The sequence below is a fragment of the Ambystoma mexicanum genome, chromosome 13 (assembly GCF_040938575.1).
Source record: "Ambystoma mexicanum isolate Mex_15411 chromosome 13, UKY_AmexF1_1, whole genome shotgun sequence".
NCBI classification, from domain to species: Eukaryota; Metazoa; Chordata; class Amphibia; order Caudata; family Ambystomatidae; genus Ambystoma; species Ambystoma mexicanum.
Genome location: NC_090938.1, coordinates 194,666,350 through 194,687,180, shown reverse-complemented (window position 1 = coordinate 194,687,180; position 20,831 = coordinate 194,666,350). Strand labels below are relative to the sequence as shown.

General features: G+C 47.5%; 1 protein-coding gene across 2 annotated transcripts in view; it reads right to left on the bottom strand.

Annotated features, from left to right (window-relative positions):
- SYT2 (synaptotagmin 2) overlaps positions 1–11,320 on the bottom strand; it is a 1,362,149-nt gene extending 1,350,829 nt beyond the window's left edge. Inside the window, exon 1 of one of the 2 annotated variants that reach the window (XM_069633618.1) lies at positions 11,130–11,320. The gene's annotated coding sequence lies outside the window, so the exon portion shown is untranslated. The remainder of the gene's footprint in view (positions 1–11,129) is intronic. The other variant, XM_069633614.1, reaches the window with a different exon arrangement.
- Positions 11,321–20,831: the final 9,511 nt, after the last annotated feature.

The window sequence follows — 20,831 nt, the reverse complement described above, 5'->3', positions numbered from 1 at the left end:
GACTGTGCAATAGCCCTGGCCCCCTTCAACACTGCCTTCTCCAACGTGTCCTTCTAATCTTCACTTGTACCGACTTCCCTAAAAGAAGCATGGGTCTGAGCACTCCTAAAAAAAAGTATCTCGACCCTTTGATCCCAGGGAATTACAGACCCATTACAACGGTCCCCCTTCTTGCTAAAGATTTTGGACAAAGCATCTTACCTTCAGGTTCAAAAATATATTGAGGATAACCATCTTCTTGGACTACGTTAGTCCGGCTTTCGTCCTCGTCATGGCACCGAAACGGCACTACTTGACCTAAAAAATCAAATAGATGACCTAAGAGATGCAGGCAAACTGGCACTCCTCCTGCTCTTAGACCTCTCTGCAGCCTTTGACTTGGTAGAGCATAAAACCCTATGCCACCATCTCTCCGCCTCAGCCAACTTCTCCAGCATATGAATGGATAACTTTGTTTCTTCAGGAGAGAGTAGTGAAGGTCTTTTCGGACTCCTCTAGTGCCATCCCCAGTCCTATCAAATGTGGCGTCCCACAGGGCTCCTGCATAGCCCCTACCTTGTGTAACCTCTTTACTAGACCTCTGTTCAGAATCCTTGATGACCTGGGAATCTCATATACCAATTATGCAGATGATATCATCCCTTTCTTTGGGGACTATCCAACTGATATGAACACCCTCAATTTCATTTACTCCACCATTCATTCTGGATGGCAGACAATTGGCCCTGTCTAAACAGTGAAAAAAACGAACTTCTGCTGGTCGGGTCTCCATCCACACTGGGCAAACTTGACAAGAAGTATCACTCTTTCACCATCGACAACATCCCCATCACAGTTTCTCAAATGATCAAGACATTGGACGTATACATTGAACCTAGCCTTACCATGGACAGGCAGGTCAATGCCATCGACTCCTCTGCAGCATATCACTCTAAACTGATCAATGCTGTCAGGCCATTCCTGTCCCAACAGAACTGTACTATCATAGCCAGAGCCATCATTGGCTCCAGACTGGACTACTGCAATGCCCTCTTTATTGGAACCTCACAAAGAAACCTGGCTAAACTCCAGATATCCCAGAATAATGCCTTAAGGGCCGCAACAGGCATCTCATGTAGGGAGCACATTTCTGGTGACAGGAGGCAGGTACACTGGCTACCCATCAAGGAAAGGGTTGTCTTCAAAACACTGGACCTAACACATAAATGTCTTCACGGTCAGGCACCTATGTACCTAGCGCAGAGGATCACCAAACAAACAGCATGCAGACCTTCGAGGTCCGCCTATGCCAACTGTGTCACGGTGCCACACACGCGCAGAGTGCGTGTGGGAGGCGCTAGCTTGCCAACAATGGCTGCAACCCTCTGGAACAACCTCCCAGCCCAGATCAGATAAATTGAGTCTCATGCAGCCTTCCGCAAGGCCTTAAAAACTAAGGCTCTTTGTCTAAAAAGCTTATCCCTATACTCCTGTATTGCATACGTTGCCACTCATCACCCTTTGACCACATTTTGTATGTATATGTCACACTTTGCTATGCAGTATACAGTACTATGTAAAAGATCCATGTGAACAACTGTAACCTAACAAAATGTCTCTAAGCACGATTCTTGGGCCGCTTATTGTAACCCTCAAGCAAGCCTTCTTAAGTGCCCTTTAAAGTGCCTCGATGCCTGTGGGCTGTAGTGTGCTCTACAAATCCAAAAATAAATAAATACATAAATATGTAACTCTCTATCATTCTAGCTATATTATGTCCTCACCTTTTGTTAGAATGTAAAGCAAGTATAGCGATGGATGCAGGTGAAATTGTCATGTTAAATAGCAATATTTTGTAAATGATATTGCTATTGCTTTGTCCCGGGCACTGCAAAAGATTGTAAATGCCCTCGAGATGCTGGGATGAAAACTGATGAATAAAGGGAAAATAATGGTCTTTTATGTGGCCAGATCTCTTTGCTTTCCACTTGAGCGATGGGGAGTCTGTAATGCTCATGTTCTGATCAGATAGGTGGACATTCTTGCTATTCTAGAGGTCTTGTTGTCCTGTGTGGGTGGGTATAATCCCAGAACATCCTCTATAATCAGCACCAGGATCCTCTATTCTGCCAATTCCCTATAAATCGGCACAGGCAACTAGCCCCAAACCCCACATAACAAAATGCATTCCCCCTCCTAAAATGAAGATAGTATTGGGGTTGTTCTAATATAAGACAGCCCCTTCATGGGACCATCTCTCTGCACCCTGCTTGATGGGGTCAGAAAATTAAACCAACAGTTTTGGGGAGAGCGCGGCTGGGGTGGCAACAGTGACCTCTTCCTCTGCCCTCTTCGTTCGCTTGAGGGTACGAATGAATCTTGCATGTACGATGGAATGCCAGGAGAATATTTCTGTTAGATGAACCTATCTAGAAATTATGAAGACAACAAGGTGGACTAGGACACATCTTTCAAGACCCCAGCAAGTTGGTTCGATTGCTCTACTCGAGCAGCCATTATTCATACTCTGGAACCAGAGATGAGCCTCCAGGAATGTTGTAGACAACAAAGAATAAAAACATACACTTGGGCTAGAAGAAAGACTATAGAATTCTGACAATGCAGGGAAAAACAAAGAAAGACTCGGAGAATGCAAGCATTCCATCCAGGTCAGCGGGTATATTAGAATACCTTGCAACAGAAATATGTACAAAACAGAGACCTGCCTGGAGACAGTACTAGTGGATTCTCAAGACGCCATAATCTAACACTAGTCTCATTTTTATAAACACCTGAGGTCCCTGAAAACACTTGCTTGCACTAAAAGGAGTAAACACAAGGGAAATGTAACAGGAATTATAGTTGCCACTCCAGTCATCTACAAACCCTAAAATAGCAGTAGGGAAACATGGTTCACTGCACTACAAACCTTCTTTTGTGCAACTGGCTCAGCGATCCGCAGACCTTTTGCACGCCTACTTGTGCAGACGGATACAAATAAGAAATCTAAATCCTTACATGATTCTAGAGCAAATGAGACCAGGAACCACAATGCCATCAGTAACTCAAGGTGCCAAGGACCTGAATGCAGTGTGGCAGGTGGATGCTTTACCACATCGGCTAGCATATCCGCAGAGCGGACCGCTAACTCTTTACTAGAACCTGCCTCATCTGTAGACTTGTTGAGTGGAATTTGTTTGCACGGTTCAAAGTGACTTTGAACTGCTGAAAGGTGACTTTGCACTGTCAACACAAACCCTGATTTATAGAACCGTGCAAAGTGTATTTTTGCAGTGCAAAGTCAGTACAAAGTCATTTTTCAAGTACAAAATGACTTTGTACTGCAAAAATAGACTTTGCACAGTTCACTGAATCAGGGTTTGTGGCAGCAGTGCAAAGTCGCCTTTCAGCAGTTCAAAGTCACTTTTCAGCAGTGCAAATAATTCCATGAATCGTGCCCTTAATATTTCCTTCAACGCCTTCCTCCAACTCTACCTGTGCGCCTTTCCCCCTTTTTTGGCCCCACACCCCACATTCCAGATATCATGATAGTGCCCCAAGGCACTAGACTCATACCACTGTTTCCTCGTTTCTTCCCACGATGCACCTAAGTTACTGCTTGAATCTCACGATTTACTGGCAGCAATCACCCGAGATATCTGTGGAACGATTAAAACGACTTCTGTGGCCTTCCCCAAACTTTCATATTCATCATTGGTCCATCTTCATCTAACCCTCATCCTCACTGATGCCACACCTCCATTTTTTTCCTCCAAATATAATTATGACTGCTTTTCATTTTTTGCTGTTCCTGCAGGATTGTCATAGACACGGCTCACAATGAGCAAACATAAATGGCGACTTTTCATTTATAAAAAGTCCCAATAGTGCAATACCCCAGGGGAGATATATAAAAAGATTTTTGGGCAAGGGCATTCCCACATTCTGCCAAATACTTTAAAAAACTGCTTGACGGATTTAACTAAACCACCAAAGCAACATCAACACCACTTTGTGGTGAACTTCTTTCTTATTTGGTGCAAATCCATCAGGCGGTTTTCACTGTGCTTATATCTACAAGATGGCCCTTTTTCTCTCTTAATGGACTTGGCCCAAAAACATCTATTTGTCAATGCTAAATAGCTTTTGAACCTTTTGACAAATATATACCATATTTTCCAGTTTGAAGGGGGACATGGCTTGCAATTCCAGACCTATCCAGCGAGTCGAACGTTATTAGCAATAACAATTATGCAAATGTCACTGGTTCATAGGATTCACCTAAACTATAGGGCGACAACTGCCATGGTTTAATACATATAGATTAACTAATTTGAGAAACAAAACTTACCCTTTTTTGCATAACCCAGACAATGAATGCAGGATCCCCCTAGCTCAACAGGTCTTTACAAATTGGAACATATTGTTCAACAGAGTGGAAAACCATCAACAATCAACTACCTTATTGCCTACAATGGACCAATGATTTGCCCTGGATAGCCAAAGATTCACCGGCCTATACCTATGTATCGATCTCCTGCGCTTAAATTATGCCAGTGACTGTCGAATGTGCTAATCTGTACTAGAATGTATTATCATCATCCTTATTGTATTTTTTGTATGTATTGTATGTAGTATTGTATGTAACCAAGCTCCTTTTTGTATATCTTGTATGTATTGTATGTAGCCAAGTAATTGCGTAACCTTTTGCAAATGCGCCCAGATACCTTCGGGGTAGGTGCGCTATATAAATCAATAAACAAACAAACAATGGTCACTCATGTCAAATAACAGCAGTAAATAACAATGGCTTGACAAGCCATGCACTACATGCAAACAAAATAATCAAGCACAGTGGATCATTAAGTGCCGCACATCAGTTGACTCTGTGCTGCTGTCTGGACAGAGCCAGGTTGACTGAGAGTCACCATTATTCCCAGGATATATTCACTTAATTACTTTCTATAGGTTTCAATTTTTTCCACTACAAAGGAGTCTCTGGGTAAAAGGACAATAGATAAGAAGTGCGGCCAGCTGGTGGCAAGTGCAAGGGTAGGGGCAGACATCAGGTGTCAAGTGCTGGGAGGGGGCTGTAGGGATACAGAAACAGTCCTCGAGTGCAAGTGTTGCCAGGGGGGCAGTGCAGGTGTGCAACTGGCAGGGAGGGAACCTGGCCCGAGATCAGAGGGTAGCCAGATAAACCAGTGCAGTTTCAGTTTCAACCAGGAGATCAGCAGGGGAGCAGAGGAGAGAAAGCAGAAGCAAAGAGGAAGGTCTTGAGGTGCTTCCAGAACCGCAGATGGTTCTCCTCAAGTTACAGAGAGGCAGGGCGGCTGTTCCAGAGGGGGCCCCATCAGAAGATAGAGATCGACAACCAACTTGTTGCTTGGAGAAGTGACTGGCCCTGAGGGAGTTGGAGGCGGATGAGCGAAGAGCTTGAGAAGGAAGATATTTAGGAAGAGAGAGTTGAAGGTATTGAGGCCTCTGGCCCAGAAGGCTTTGTGGACAATGCAGAGGGTTTTGAACTTAATCCTCGCTGCCCCTGCGAGCCAGTGCAGAGATTTCAGTCCTGGAGAGATACAGTGCCTGGGCTTGAGGCCAAGGCAACTCTTGCAGTCTTGTTTTGGATGAGTTGCAGATGACGGAGAGTAGAGGCAGGCAGATTTAGAAAGAGGCTGTTGCAGTAGTGCAACCTAGAGAGAAACAGAGCTCTCGAGACAGTGAGCTTCTGGGGGAAAGAGAGGAAAGGAAGAATACCTCCGAGGAGGTGCAGCTGGTAGTGTAACTTATTAGAGACGTCAGAGATGTGAGGAGAGAAGGAGAGTGTGGAGTCGAAGATGACCCTGAGGTTTTTAGCCACACAGGTGGAAGCAGGAAGAAGGCCAAGAGAGGCTAGCTAGAGAACGACAGGAAAGGAGGGAGCAGATGTGCTGAAGAGGAGTATCCCAGTCTTACTGGCATTAAGGCAGAGATCATTGGTGGCATATCACTCCTGGATAGCAGACACACAGTCAGAGATGAGAGAAGGAGAAGAGGTGGCGGAAGGGAGCCTGAAAATGAGTTCAGTGTCACCTCCATAGCACTGAAAGTTGGTGGAGAGAGCGGCAATATGGTGGGCAAGAAAGTGCCAGGTATTGGTTGGACAGCCAGAGAGAGAGGTTAGACCCCTGGGGAACACCACAGGTAGAGATAGAGATATAGAGGAAGGACCCAAGTTGGACCTAAGTGGGTCGATCAGAGAGGAAAGAAGTCAGCCAGGCTAAGGCCTGATCAGTGATACCTAGGTTTTCATGGAGACGGTTGAACAGGATGGATGTAAGATGAGGACACAGGGGGTGTTGGGATTTAGGTTGGAGAGCAGGTCTTCATGGATGTTCAGGAGAGCAGTTTCCATGCTTCTGGCAGCTCTGAAGCCAGACTGATGGTCCTGGAGAAAGCCAAAAGATTCAGTGTGAAGATTAAGCTGGGAGATGGCCAGCTTTTCCAGGAGTTTGCCCAGGAAAGGAGTGATGGAGATTGGGTGATAGTTAGCTGTGCAGGAAGGATCTGCAGAGGGTTTCTTAAGAAGAGGGTGCACATGGGAGTACTTCAGGGGGAAAGAGAAGACTCCAGTGGCAAAGGAGTGGTTTCAGTAATCAGCCAGAGCGGGAGCCAGGGTGTCAATGTGGTGAGGAACATGGGTGAACCTGTTTTGACGAGACTTTCATAGATCAGACTTGTCTAGAAACCATTTCTGCGGAGAGCAGGGGAAAGGAAGAGAAAGGAGGAGGAGTGGTGGATGAAGAAGTGCCAGAGGAAGAGCCAGGAGTGGAGGGACGAGGGGGCGAGGAAGAGGACAGGATGTCCTGAGCTTTTAAGATGAAATGAGAAGCCAGGATTGTGCAGAGGGCCTGGGAGGGGACAGGATAGGTAGATACTGCAGCAGGATTGGCCAGCTCCTTGCAGATTTTAAAGAGTTTGGCCGAATTGTTAGATCCCGCAGAGATGCGGGCTTGGATGTGGGCTCTCTTCTTGGTGCAGACAGAGAGCCGGTATTGTCTTCGGAGCAGGCAGCAGGCCAGTTTGTCAGAGGATGTACTGGAAGTCCGCCATTTCCTCTCAGCCACACTGCACTTGTGTTTAAGGGTGGCAAGGTCAGATTCATGCCAAGGGTTGCATCTGGCTTTGGGCTTCAATCGCATCCTCATGACAGAGGCAAGAACATCGAGAGTATCAGATATAGCAGAGTGGAGCATGGATAGGGCTGTGTCAAGGTGTGAGTCAGCCAAGGGGGTATGGGGGGAGTGGTGGCAAAAGCCTCAACTGACAAAAGCTTCTTGGGTTGGATAACCAAGAAGGTAGGTGGCAGTGCTGGAGTAGGCTTGGCCTGAGGGGTAGAGAGGGTGAGCTGGGAGGAAAGGAGAAAGTGATCACTCCAGGAGAGAGAGAGGAGTGGTGAGAGGGATCAAAAAGGGAAGTTCTGAAGAGATCAGAACATCCAGGGTGTGCCCTGCAGTGTGAGTTGGGCCAGAGGGGAGAATAGAGGGCGAGAGAGTCACAAAGGTTGTGAAAGAGTCTCCAGAGGAAGGACAGGAAGCATCCAGGTGGATGTTGAAATTTCCAAGAAGGAGGGGTTGAGTGGTTGAGGCAAGGAGGGTAGAGAAGAGGTCTGCCCACTCAGAGAGGAAGGAGGAGATCTGACCAGGGGGCCGATAGATGGTAGCCACTGTAAGGGAATGGCTAGGACAGAGAGAGAGAGAGCCTGCAGACGAGGCATTTGAAAGAGGAGTAGGCTTGCCTAGGAATGGCAGAGGCAGGGATCCACTCTAGAAAGATCAGGGCTACACCCCCTCCGGAGCGGTTGGATCTGGGCGCAGAGAGGTTCTTGTAGCCATCAGGGAGGAGAGTGTCAACGCTCATGGCAGAACTGTCCTTAAACCATGTCTCAATGAGACCAAGGACATCGAGGTCAAGTTCCTCCAGGAGGCGGCAGATGTCAGAGGAGTGTTTGACAGCTGAGCGAGAGTTAAGAGTGGCAATATGGAGAAGGTTGCCATCCTTGAAAGACTTACGGGGAGGGCTACAGATCAGAGGAACACCCTGCAGAGGTGTACAAGGAGCCGAGGGTGGGCAGACGAGGAAGGAGGAGAGGGCAAGGTAGCCAAGGATAATACAGCAGGAGGAGGCAAGGAAGCTGAGGAAGGGAGAGAAGGGACAGAAGGGAAAGACAGGAAATTGATGAGACGCAGAAAGCGTCTGTCAAAGAGGAGAAGGTTGGCCTGAGGGCCTTGGACCAAGTCGGTGTCATTCAGGTAAACATTAATGAAGATCTTAGAGGAATGGAAGGACCTCCCACCGGATGCCCCCATTAATGGAAGAAGAAGAGAAAGGAGAGAGCAGAGAGACCATATGCAGAGTCTATAGGTCAGGCGAAGGAATGACAAAGGGGATGTCGGTGAGGGTTTGCCTGGAGGAGGCACTGTTATAGGTATCAGCGACAGGGAAGCCTAAGTTGGAGACCAGAATGTACTTTTTAAACTTCTTCCTACCAGATTTAGGGAGGAGAGCAGGATAGTTGATAGAGAAGCAGTTAGAAAGGAGAGACAGAGACCACTATAGAGTAGGTAGGGAGAGGAGAGAAGAAGAAAGGTTAGAGGGGAGGGGAGAACACTATGGAAGGACACACGACAGGGTGCAAGCAGACGAGACGAGGGAGGCGAGACAAGTAGACAGTTGGACAAAATGACAGGAGCTTCAATAATGATAGAAAAGTTAAAAGTTAGTTGAACGCTATGCTAGGGGGCAAACCACAGAACGGTACAACTTTCACAATGCAATTTTTTAACGCAGAGAAGAAACACCTAAGTCTGAGAGTCCTGTATAAGGCAGAAAAGGCCCAGATTTCACAATGCAATTTTAATACTTTCACAATGCAATATTTTACTGCAGAAAAAACACCTAAGTCTGAGAGAATGCTAAGTGGCCAGGTTATCAGAGTAGAGTGAGGCTCTGTTCCAACCGAGGGCCACGCCTACCTAGTCAGTAGCTGCTGGTTGACCACTGGCTTCCCCTGCAGACACCTGCGGACATGATAGGGAGCTGCCTCTGCAGGAGCTGCCCTTTGCCTCAGTGGCCCTTAGCCCCAAGGGGCTGCTGGGCAGAGGGCTGCCCTGGGAGTGTCCATTAAGACCACAGGACTGGCCAATCAATGGGTAGAGGGAGGGCTGGGAGGCAAAAGGAGGGAGGGGAAGAGGAAGGAAGGGCTCATGGAAGCGAGCGCTGCACATGAGGCCTGAGGGCAGCTGATTAATCAAAGGCAGCAAATATGAGGCCCAAGGGGGTCATACAGTCAGAGAGGCCGCCCCGGGAATGCTGAGGCAAAAGGTGAAGTCCCAACAGTGCCGTGGACTACACCAGGCAGGGAACAGTGTACAGCTAGTCACGGGTGGAGGGAGGTCTGGGAGGCAGGAGGAGGGAGGGCATGAGGAAGGAAGGGCTCAAGGAAGCGAGCGCTGCACGCAGGGCCTGGGGGGCATCAGATGGATCAAAGGCAGATAATATGAGGCCCAAGGGGGTCACAGAGTCGGAGAGGCTCACCTGGGAATGCCGAGGCAAAAGGCATTGAAAAATCATGCTTTTGATCAGGATTGTAGAAGTAATATTATTATAATTATTATTCAGGTTGCCATTAAACACTTCTATTAAAACAATGTCCCCAATATCTGTTACAATCAATTACCATTGAATCGAAATCGGTTCTGATTGTTTGATCTCTGATGGACAAAAAGCTGATTCAGCACTTCACAGACTTATGTGGTTATCATTGATTTTCTGTCAAGTGATGTAATTAATTCTTATATCTTAGGCCATGGTACAGAAATGGATGGAGCAGTGGGTCCCGCATGGACAGGCTGTTATCGAGGCGTAGACATACTGCAGAACTCTAATATGAATGTGTAGGCTAAGCAAAGTAATACGGCCAGCTGCGTGATAGTGGTGGTTATGAGGAAATGGTGAGAATGGTGAGAATGGGAACCATGTGTTGCACAATCAAGGCTTCTGTGAGGTAGTGCAACCATGTCTCCAGAGGCCAAGAGGAGTAATGACACCCGGCTTAATTGAATTAAATAGCACTAAATAAGAGGTTGTAATGGACAAAATTGTGGTCTGAGAATGGGAAGCGATGTGATTTTTTATAAAGTGCTTAATACCCGAGGGTTGGTTTCTAAGCACGGATCCGGTATATGATATGATATGATATGATATGATATATGTTATTTATAATGCGCCTCTACACAAGTGTTTCAAGGCAAGAACCTCTGTTGCTCTGTATGGTTTTGCTTCCAAGACCAGCACGTTGCCCCTGTGCTATCCTCCGTTCACAATGGGGGGAAGCCAATGGTCCCTGGAGCTGCCTTTATGTTCTCGGAAGCAATTTCAATTTTACTTGGCAGTAGGAGAATTTCAAGATGGGAACCCAGAGGGCATATTGCTGTTTTCAAAAATTTGAGATTTGGGAGGACATAGGAGTTCGAGTAGAGATTAATTAGAAAGCCAAGAATGCACTGTTGCATTTTAGAAATGATGCTCTAATTATGGAGAAATCTTAAATCTTTTTAATTGTAAGACAATTTCATTTCAGGACAATGTTCTTATGGAGCACTTTGTTACCTGGTTACAAACAATGCACCACAATCGCTAATGTGCCCTATGGGACTTCCTGTTGAGACACACACACCCTGCATCCTGCACCCCCACCAGCCACACTCTTTCAACTGTATAAAAGGATTACTGGGATTTTGCCAACAACTATTAAGGCCTTGGATGATTGCTTGTTGCAGGGAGCTGTGTGTTACTTGCAATTTGTAGGCGTGAATCACGTGACAGATGATTCAGCCTTTTCTCCTTCAAGATCGATAAAATAAGTACCATTGAGTTGACTAATAAGAGCTGTTTTGTGCAGAAGGAGAACATTCAGTCTGTAGTGGGCACTATACTTAATTTAAATCTCAAAGACGGTTAGACTTGAAGACGCCGGTGACACTTCTCAACACATTTCTAAAGTTCTACAATTGTAGACTGCATTATTCATCAGAGGATGGGCACAGAACAGTCTTTGGGATCAATCCATGAGGATCTGACATAGTCAATTTCAAGATGAGGGAACTTACCGGCTCGGCGGTGCGCGTGCGGCGCGTCCCAATAGGAAAGTCTTGGATCGGTTCAGCCAGTGGGGCTGAAATTGATCTGCGGCATCTTGGCTTTGAAGCTCTTCTCCTGCGCCGTGCTCTCTTGAGCACTCCGTGGATTAGCAGATGGGATGCTCAGTGACTGCAGGACGCCGCATTCATTGAGCAGGTTTGTGTCCTTTCTAGCGCATCCCTCCCGCCTGGCTCACTTGCTTCGAATCCCTCTTGCGGTGCTGGTGTTGCTGCCACCCTCCCTCCCTGCTCAAACTCCTCCCCTCCTCTAACTCAACTCCAAGTGCCCGCAGCAAGAGTTGCGGACCTCTGCAGTCTTAGCAGGAGGGGAGCTGGGAGGTGGAGGATGGCAGGTCGGGGCCGGTGTCTGATGTGGAGTGTTTGGCAGGGAATTGATATCGGCTAGAGTTGCAGAGGATGAGCAAATCCGAGAGACAAATAGACAGAAAATGACTAATAAGGGGAATTGGAATAGAGAGATACAGTGGCTATAGACACATGAAGCAGAAAAACAAAGAATGCAGAAATGCACATGACTGTGAATTTCAGCACTCTGGAATCCGTCCAAGCCAAACTAAGTGCTGCACATAATTGCTTAACGTGGACATGCACTTATAAAAAATAATCAATGTTGTTCCTTACTCTTTTGCCTCATTGTGAGTATGATCGTAATGATAAAGACTCGGTATTGCAAATCACACTTCTATTTTTAGGCTACCGCCTAATTGTGAGTCGGGCATCATATGGGATATTGAGGGCTTGGGGTGCACAGAAAATACTGCATAATGCACAGGCAATAATCTCCCCACTTTACGGCTTGCACGTGAAGCGTAATCACAAGGCGTTGCACCGTCCTTGTGTTTATGCATTTTATGTCTCAATTTTACCCATCACGTTAACACATATACCACACCTTACCACTTCATTTACCGCCCACTTTTAGAGCAGCTACAATTTGGAGCTGTAACATTGGCCTTTCACACAGGTGGGTCAAATCAGCTTAACAAACATTCCAGCAGCCCACAACAGGGCCCGCATAAATTAAACCAGCAATTAGGGGTTGGAACAGCACATAAAAAGCAGACAAAGCCTTTTCCATCACAAGGGAAAGAGCTGGAGCATCTTCCAAACAGCTCAGCCAGCTAAGGCTGCTGTTACAGGCACGGAGGGCCCAGCAGCAACAAGAGCAGGGCGCACATCACCCTGTAACCCAGGCCCACGAGCAGGCAGCCCTTCAGCCCGCACCATGAGCCCCATGCTGGCAGCCCATCCGCCTGCCCCATACCCCCTCACAGGCTGCCAGCCCATCAGCCTACCGCACGTGCTGCCCTTGCAGCCAATCTGTCTCACCCAGTCCCCACACAGGCAGCCCTCAGCCTGCCCATAACCCTGCCCCTCAGTCCCCTGCAGGGAGCCCATCAGCCTGGCCCTCATCCCTCCTGCATGTACCCCATCAGCCTGCCCCAGACCCCCTCACAGGAAGCCAGCCTACCGTGCATGCTTCCCTTGCAGCCAGACAATCAGTCTGCCCCAGCCCCCACACAGGCAGCCCTTCAGCCCGCACCATGAGCCCCATGCTGGCAGCCCATCCGCCTGCCCCATACCCCCTCACAGGCTGCCAGCCCATCAGCCTACCGCACATGCTGCCCTTGCAGCCAATCTGTCTTACCCAGTTCCCACACAGGCAGCCCACAGCCTGCCCATAACCCTGCACCTCAGCCCCCTGCAGGGAGCCCATCAGCCTATCATCTAGGTGCACCTTAATGCAGCCCCTCAGCATGCCCCCTGGCCCCTGCAGGCAGCCCTCAGCCTGCCCATAACCCTGCCCCTCATCCCCCTGCAGGGAGCTCTTCTGCCTGGCCCTCATCCCTCCTGCAGGTTCTTCATCATCCTGTCCCATACCTCCTCACAGGCAGCCCTTCAGCCTGCCCCTCAGCCCCCTGCAGGGAGCTCTTCTGCCTGCCTCTCATCCACCCTGCAGGTAGCCCCTCAGCCTATCATCTAGGTGCATCTTAATGCAGCCCCTCAGCATGCCCCCTGGGCCCCTGCAGGCAGCCCTAAAGCCTGCCCCTCATCCCTCCTGCAAGTACCCCATTAGCCTGCTCCAAACCTCCTCACAGGCAGCCAGCCTACCGCACATGCTGCCTTTGCAGCCAGTCAATCTGTCTGCCCCAGCCCCCACAATGACAGCCCTTCAGCCTGCCCCTAACCCTGCCCCTCAGCCCCCACAATGACAGCCCTTCAGCCTGCCCCTAACCCTGCCCCTCAGCCCCCACACAGGCAGCCCTATAGCCTGCCCCTCATGCCTCCTGCAGGAAGCCCATAGAGCCTGCCTCTCATCCCTCCTGCAGGAAGCCCATAGAGCCTGCCCCCTCATCCCTCCTGCAGGAAGCCCATAGAGCCTGCCCCCTCATCCTTCCTGCAGGAAGCCCATAGAGCCTGCCCCTCATCCCTCCTGCAGGAAGCCCATAGAGCCTGCCCCAAGGCCTCTGCAGACAGTACTTCCGCCTGCCCCTCATCCTTCCTGCAGGAAGCCCATAGAGCCTGCCCCCTCATCCCTCCTGCAGGAAGCCCATAGAGCCTGCCCCCTCATCCTTCCTGCAGGAAGCCCATAGAGCCTGCCCCTCATCCCTCCTGCAGGAAGCCCATAGAGCCTGCCCCTCATCCCTCCTGCAGGAAGCCCATAGAGCCTGCCCCAAGGCCTCTGCAGACAGTACTTCCGCCTGCCTCTCAGACAGTGATTTTTGGCCTGGGGGAAGCATAATGTTCTGCCTCAAGGTGCAGTGCAGTGGCCCAGGCCCACAATGCAGCAGCTAAACATTTAGAACAGGTGAACTCAATACCAACTTCTGACACACCCACACATTCTTAGGTATTATTATTATTATTATTATTATTATTATTATTATTATTATTATTAGGGTATTTCTTTACAATCCAAGAGGGGACAAGGTCAGGGATCAGAGAAAGAAGGGAGTGGGAATCTAACAACAATCGAGGGAGGATAGCTCAGGGGCAACGCGCTCGCCTTGATGACACGGAGCACCACAGGTTCGATCCCCGGGTCCGCGCTTAGAAACCTCTGGGTATTAAGCGCGTTATAAATAACCTATCATATCATTGCCGGCAACGGATCTACTACTAACCTGGGGACAAACAGTGGGGATCAGATCACCCAGTCCCAGGTATGTGAGGGGTGGAGTCTGTGTGGACCTAGATTTTAGGGAGAAGACATCCCTTTAAGAAGAGGATCTTGAGCTCCTTCCTGATCTGTAAAAGTGATGGTGCAAGTTGGATGTTGATTGGGAGGAGGTTCCAGAGTCTGAGAGTGTATACAGAGAAGGTCTGTCTTATGTTTTCTTCTCCTTTCTGTACCCGCGGAGTTCACGTCTGCACATGCCCTCACTTCTGGTGGAATGTAGGCCTCCAAAGATGCAGAGCTTGTCAGTAAGGTAGCTTGGAGCCTTCAGGGAGATAGCCTTGCAGCAGGATTTGAAGATGATTCGGGCCTGCAGCGGGAGCCACTGCAGTTCAATGAGAGTTGTGGTGATGTGGTCAGATATACTGAGTCCCTTGATGAGTCATGATGCATCATGCAGGACACATCTCTGGGGAGCCAGGGTCATCGCTGCAAGGCATTCCAAAAGGAATATGCAGTACACATTTTGACATTACTTTCCTTTTATGCAACATATCTTTCAGTTAAGATTGGGGTTTCCTAGATACCCGTTCCCTGGGAAATTCTCTCACATACCAAACATAGTAGCATTATTTCACCAGACTAATATAAGTGGTGAAATGGGACAGCTGGGATTTAAGGTTTAGTGCCCCAGTTTGCAATTTGATAGTAAACTATCTCACCTCCTATTCCATCTTTATTTTTAGACTGATGTAAAGAGGTGGAAAAGCTACAGAATTCATTAGAAGAGTCGAGCCGTTGTTGAACCAGTGGTTCTAATTTCACTTTAAGAACCAAATCCGAGCTGGCACTGCAAACGATTCATACCTGGCTTCCTACCTTCCTAGACCACAACACAAACCCCATTTCTGGCACCCTGTCTACCCACCCCCACAACTTAAGACACTAGCTTGGCATCCTACCTCCCCACCAGTGTGCATTACATAAATGGTTCCAATTATTATTATTACTGGAGGAACAAAATACAATATAAACCAAACCCATATGAGTGAGACTTTCCCTACAGACAGTGAAGGACAATAAGCCACAGTGATGAAAATAGATTTGCTCAGGATCACACAATGTATGAAGTGTGGAAGGTGGGAATTTGAGCCCTGACTTCGTGGATCCACAGTTTTCAATTTAGGGAGCAGGACAGACTTCATAATCTGCTATTCCATCTTCTATTTTAGAACAAAGAAAACACGTTCTGCTAATGTTTCATGCGAGTGCTAAAGTGATACAGTATTCGTTATATCTGCTTTCCAAAGCACAACTGTATCTATAAAAGTGTGTTCTCTTAAATGTCGGTATCCTGAGGCGGCAACATCTGAATGTAGACACAATTATACAAAGATTACAATCAAAAGGAAAAACTCAGTAAAATTATAGGCTTGGGGGCCGATTCATGAAATGTATTGCGCAGAAAATAGGCTACTGGCACCCAATCTGCGTGAGGAACACTGTCGTTTCATGGAATCAAACGCACTGCACTTTTACTGGAATTGCGTGCATTTCGCGCTGGCCTGGAACACCTGTGCGAGCTGTCGAGGGCCTTGCCGAGAGTCCGAGCAGAGGGTGGGCTTGGCCTGCACAGAGGACTGAGAAGGGGGCGGAACACCAGAAATGGGGAATAACTTGGGAAGAAGTGGGCATTCCGAGGGACGGCCTGCAGGCAGTCCCTTGCATGCCCACTATTGCGCAGCAAGAGATGTATTCATGGAATCGATCGCACAACATCTCGGCTGGGAAATGCCCAGGCAAGTCCTTCATAGGATCCGCCTCCCGAAGGCTGGCATAAGTACATTTGCGCGTAGGATTTTCAGCGCGCACGTGGGATTGCATGTCAGATTCTGAGGTGCATGTACTCAATTGGGGTTCCGATGTAACGTTGGGGTGTGCATAAACTGTGTAGCGGGGTGCAGGAACATTTTATGTGGGTTCACACGCACATTTCCAGAGTTATTTCAGAGTTTCATAAGCATGTTGTTGCGGTGCTGGATAGAGTCATGGGGGACCCTGCGCAGGCTCCCCAAGTTGCAGGCATGGTTACTACGGACCCCACACAGTGTTTGAAGAGTGCGTGTATTCGAACCCGGGGGAACGTGCAAAGGTAGCTGCTCCGGCAGTTTCCTGCTTTGCGTGTGGGCGTTTCGGGGGCGTTTCGGCCACGACTTGCGAATACGGTTACTTTGCGGGAAAAATTCCATGAGTATGTAGGGCATGCATTTTTTCTTCTGCACTCAGGCTCATGCAGTGTCATTTGCATCATGCGGCCCTTGCGTGATTTCTGCACGAATTTTAATGAATCAGCACCTTAGTCTGTACAATTGTGTGCACTTTGAAAGCACCACGTTACATGATAAAGGAACTTGAAAGATATAAGAGAAGTGTTTATTGAAACATATGTTCATGAAGCAATATGAAAGAAGTAAGGTACTGAGCAGGTCTCACATTTTAACTACTTCTATCATCTTGTCCTAGGTTATGTCTTCTTCTCTGCATAATGCCTCGGTAAATCTCGTGGTTACTATAGTTGATCATTAATTGATTTCTTAAATGTTCTTCTCTGCATTGTTCGAAACCAAAAACCACACTTTGTCGCCTGCCGGCACAATGCGGTAACAAACCCTTCAATCGTCTCATTCCATTTCTGCTCTCTTGTAGCAAAATTATGTCTAGCGAGAATTTTGTATTCTCGTTGATGACAAAGTGCTTATCCAGCTTCATAAGTCTCATATCAAAAGTTCAAAGAGCTCCTTGCCCCTCATTGGTAGTCTCTGGCAGTCTTTCCTGTATTATTTGTCCCTCATGTCCTAGGCAGTGATATGTTAGCAAGTCCTTTCTATCTGCTGCAAAATACATGCCACATGCTCCAAGTATGTATCTTAAGAAGCCTTCTTTTAGTCCACCCATTGGCTCACCAGGTGTTTTCAAAAACTAGGAGGGGGTCCGGGAATTTGGGCAATGTATGCTCTGAACAATGCCTTTGTCAGCAATCCGTATTCTGGAAAATGCAGAGAGGATGTGTACATTTATGTTTTGGGCTTCACTATGCACTTTAAAAGCATGCTTCCTCATCTCTCTTCTACACAGGCAGTGCCTAATGCTGGCACTTGGGCTCTGCCACAGGCGTTCACGCTAGGACCTTCACGCACCTATAAGACGCAGCATGCGGGTGCGCACGCACTCTATGTTGAAAGCAGTGAGGCGAGAGCCTCACGCACGAGGGCATGCATGCACTCTTCCTTTGCGCTGGTGTCTGAGGGAAGCGGTTCTCTTAGGGCTTGTGGTCGGGCACTGGCACTGCGAGACCAGGGGACCACAGCTTCTTACCACCTGAGCCGCACTGACCTGGAAACATGCTCCGGTGCACCACCACCAAGGACTTTCAACCCTCTGGGGCATGGGTCGTGATCCAGCTGACACTTTCTCTCTCGGGAACCACGAACCGCATCACAGAACCCAAAGCCATTTTACCTGGGTTGCTGCTGGCAAGCATGGTAGAACCTTCAGAAACCTTGTTGCCACTATTGAGCTTGGAGACCGGAATGTCAGCAAACACATTTATTTCAGTTCAAAGCCTACAGTAGCAGCCCTCAGTTACAACTCCTCCAGCCCTTTCTCTCTTCACCAAACTCTATTTGCTCCCTAATATTCTCTCATTGGCTCAACAGTCTTCCTCGAGTTGGCTTTCTGCTCATGGTTCCATCTCTTGTGCTTGCTAATTGAATGTTCACCATTACTCCACATATATATACAGCCGTAACATATACAACATTGTGGTATGCTCCTTGGCCTTTATAATGGGCACATCACTGATATTGATGTTTTCATGCACTAGAACTTGTGCATGTAGAGGTGACTGGGAACCACATTTAAAGATGTAAAGGCAGGCGCTCTGTTACCAGTCTTTAGGTTCTCCTCACATCTTTAAACATTGTTCTAGGAGTCCCGGGCTCACACGGCAGTGCAGCAGGGCCATCATGCCTTACGTTGGAGAGCCACAACCATGGCTTTCCCTCTTCCCCCATCAAGGGGAAGATTTGTGCTATGGAGGGAGTTGTTTCCAGTTACCTGCCAGCAAAATCAAGTGCGAAAAATACAAGTACCAGAATCCTTAGAGCTAATTAACTTGTCACACCTGAAACTGAAATGCAGACCTGCTTGAAAAAACAAAGAAACTCAGCCTCCCTGAAGATGTGTGTTAGGAGGAGAAGCTAAAGACTGGTAACAGAGTGCCTGCCTTCACATCTCTAAACAGTGACTGGGAACCACACGCAGGGAGGCATGGAGACACAGGTCTGTGGGGTGAAAAGGAAATGGGGCCAATGAGATCATAAATGAGGAATGGTGGGAAGAATTCTGTAGAATGAATTATGCCATGGTAAGAATGAATTATGCCATGGTATGAATGAATTATGCCATGGTAAGAATGAATTATGCCATGGTACGAACTTCACTCACAAGATGTTGGGCAATGAAAAATACATTCAAGCAAAGCAGCTTTCATTTGGCAATTTAGCAATAAAAGCACAAAAATACATAAATTCGGAAGCATACACATCCCAAGCCAATAGGAAACAATAATAAATAATAAAACTCAGTGTACAGTAGGTTTCCACACGCTATATTCGAATAGCATTTCAAAATAGAGTTCCATCAAATTTCACAGTATTATTCACAAGCTTAAATTCATAGATACACCGAGGACTAATAAAAAGACAAAGATGGACCGCAATGTAAAGGGCAAATGCTCATCTGAAAACATGATACTCTTTCTTTGCAACTTAAAAAAAATATCATTAATCTCAAAGGGACTGTGCATGGTGCACATTGAATATATAAAATTCTAATCAATAAACAAGCATTTAAATCATACATACAACAGGTTAATAACTAAGCAATATGCCCCGAGCGGCTGGGGCATTACTGAGTCAGGTAATGCCCCCGCCACGAGGGGCATATTGCTATTAGTGTCCCGGCCCGCAAGACCGGGGTACTAAAAGCATTTTCTTCTGTCCGAAACGCTGCACCGTTTCGGAACAGAAAAAAAAGAAAATGACAGAGAAAATGGCCACCGGAGAAGGGAAAACGGAGTACGTTTTCCCTTTCCATGGCATCCAATTGGGAGTGGATGCACTGGGAACACTTCTGTTCCCATCACATCCGCTCATGAAAAAATAAAGATAAGGTAAGTGGGGTTGGGAGGACAGAGGAAGGGAGGGGAAATAAAGAAAAAAAGAAAACGTACCTGAGTGCCCGGCGGCGGCGATGGCAGCCTCCAGCCATGAGGAGGCTCGGAACAGGGATGGCGCCGCTTCGAGCCTCCCCATTGGCTGAGGGGCTGCCACGCCCCCCGCCGTGGACAAGGCAGGGAAATGCCGGCCGAGGGATTCTCGGCGGGTACCGACCCGGCTAGAGCAAATCAGAATGTGTTTTACATTCTGCTTGACTCTCGTTGGGTACTAAGTTATTAATGTGCTAAAATACTTTCCCTCACAATTAGTTCCTATTGCTTTCAAACAATCGTATATGAGTATCATCTAACTTAATTTAAACTTAGACAGAATAATGCAGCTGGTGCACAAAATGGCACGTACAAGATGGATGTCTTTCTGGCACGGGCTAGTCTTAAAAACATCGGCAGCGACCAGCACACCCATGGGTTCTCTGCCAATAGTAAATATAACAATACAGGTTGGCATTGCACAGACTGTCTAACTTTCAGAATGGGCATAATAGCTCTCATATCTTTAATAACTGGGCAGAAAAGAGGAAGATGCTTTCTTGGTGTCACAGGTGACAAAATGGCGTAGTTTGATCTTTTTCCTTATGTGGGGGTGGCGCCGGAGGATGTTATCTCCCTTTATGACAATGGAAGAGTGCTGACAATTGAGGCACGGGAAGATGCCCGATTTTTGTCTGCGTAATGCTGTTTGTGTTGGTTTCTTGTTTCTTTCTGCCTTAACAGGTGATTCCCTGAGGTTCTTTCCTCTCTTGTAGGCTAACATAGGTGGTTCTGGAAATAGTCTATTGAGCAGAGGGTCTCATCTGATGAAATTCCATTTTTTTAATAATCTGTGCTACCTGGTGGCTCTGTGCAGAACATTTCAAAGTGTGGATCAGCTGCTTGTTCTCAGTCTTTGGTTTGGTTGGTAAAAGTTCCTCTCTGGGTTGACTCCCCACTCTTGTGATAGCTCTGTTTAGAATTTTGTGTGGGTAACCTCCTTTCTTAAATCTTTCTGACATCAATTTGTATTCCCCTTGTGGAGTGTTCGTGCTCAATACTATTCTCTTAAATCTAAGAAATTGAGTGTAGAAGCTCCCCCAATATTTGCAATAGATGGCAGACCACACATGCCACGATAATCCCAACCTGACTTTTTTTTTTAATCATTTGGTGCCTTCCACTGCCTCTAAACTACTCAGACTCTGCCATGTACATATCTTACAGGATGAGTTTCTACAATACCATACATTAGGAACGCGGC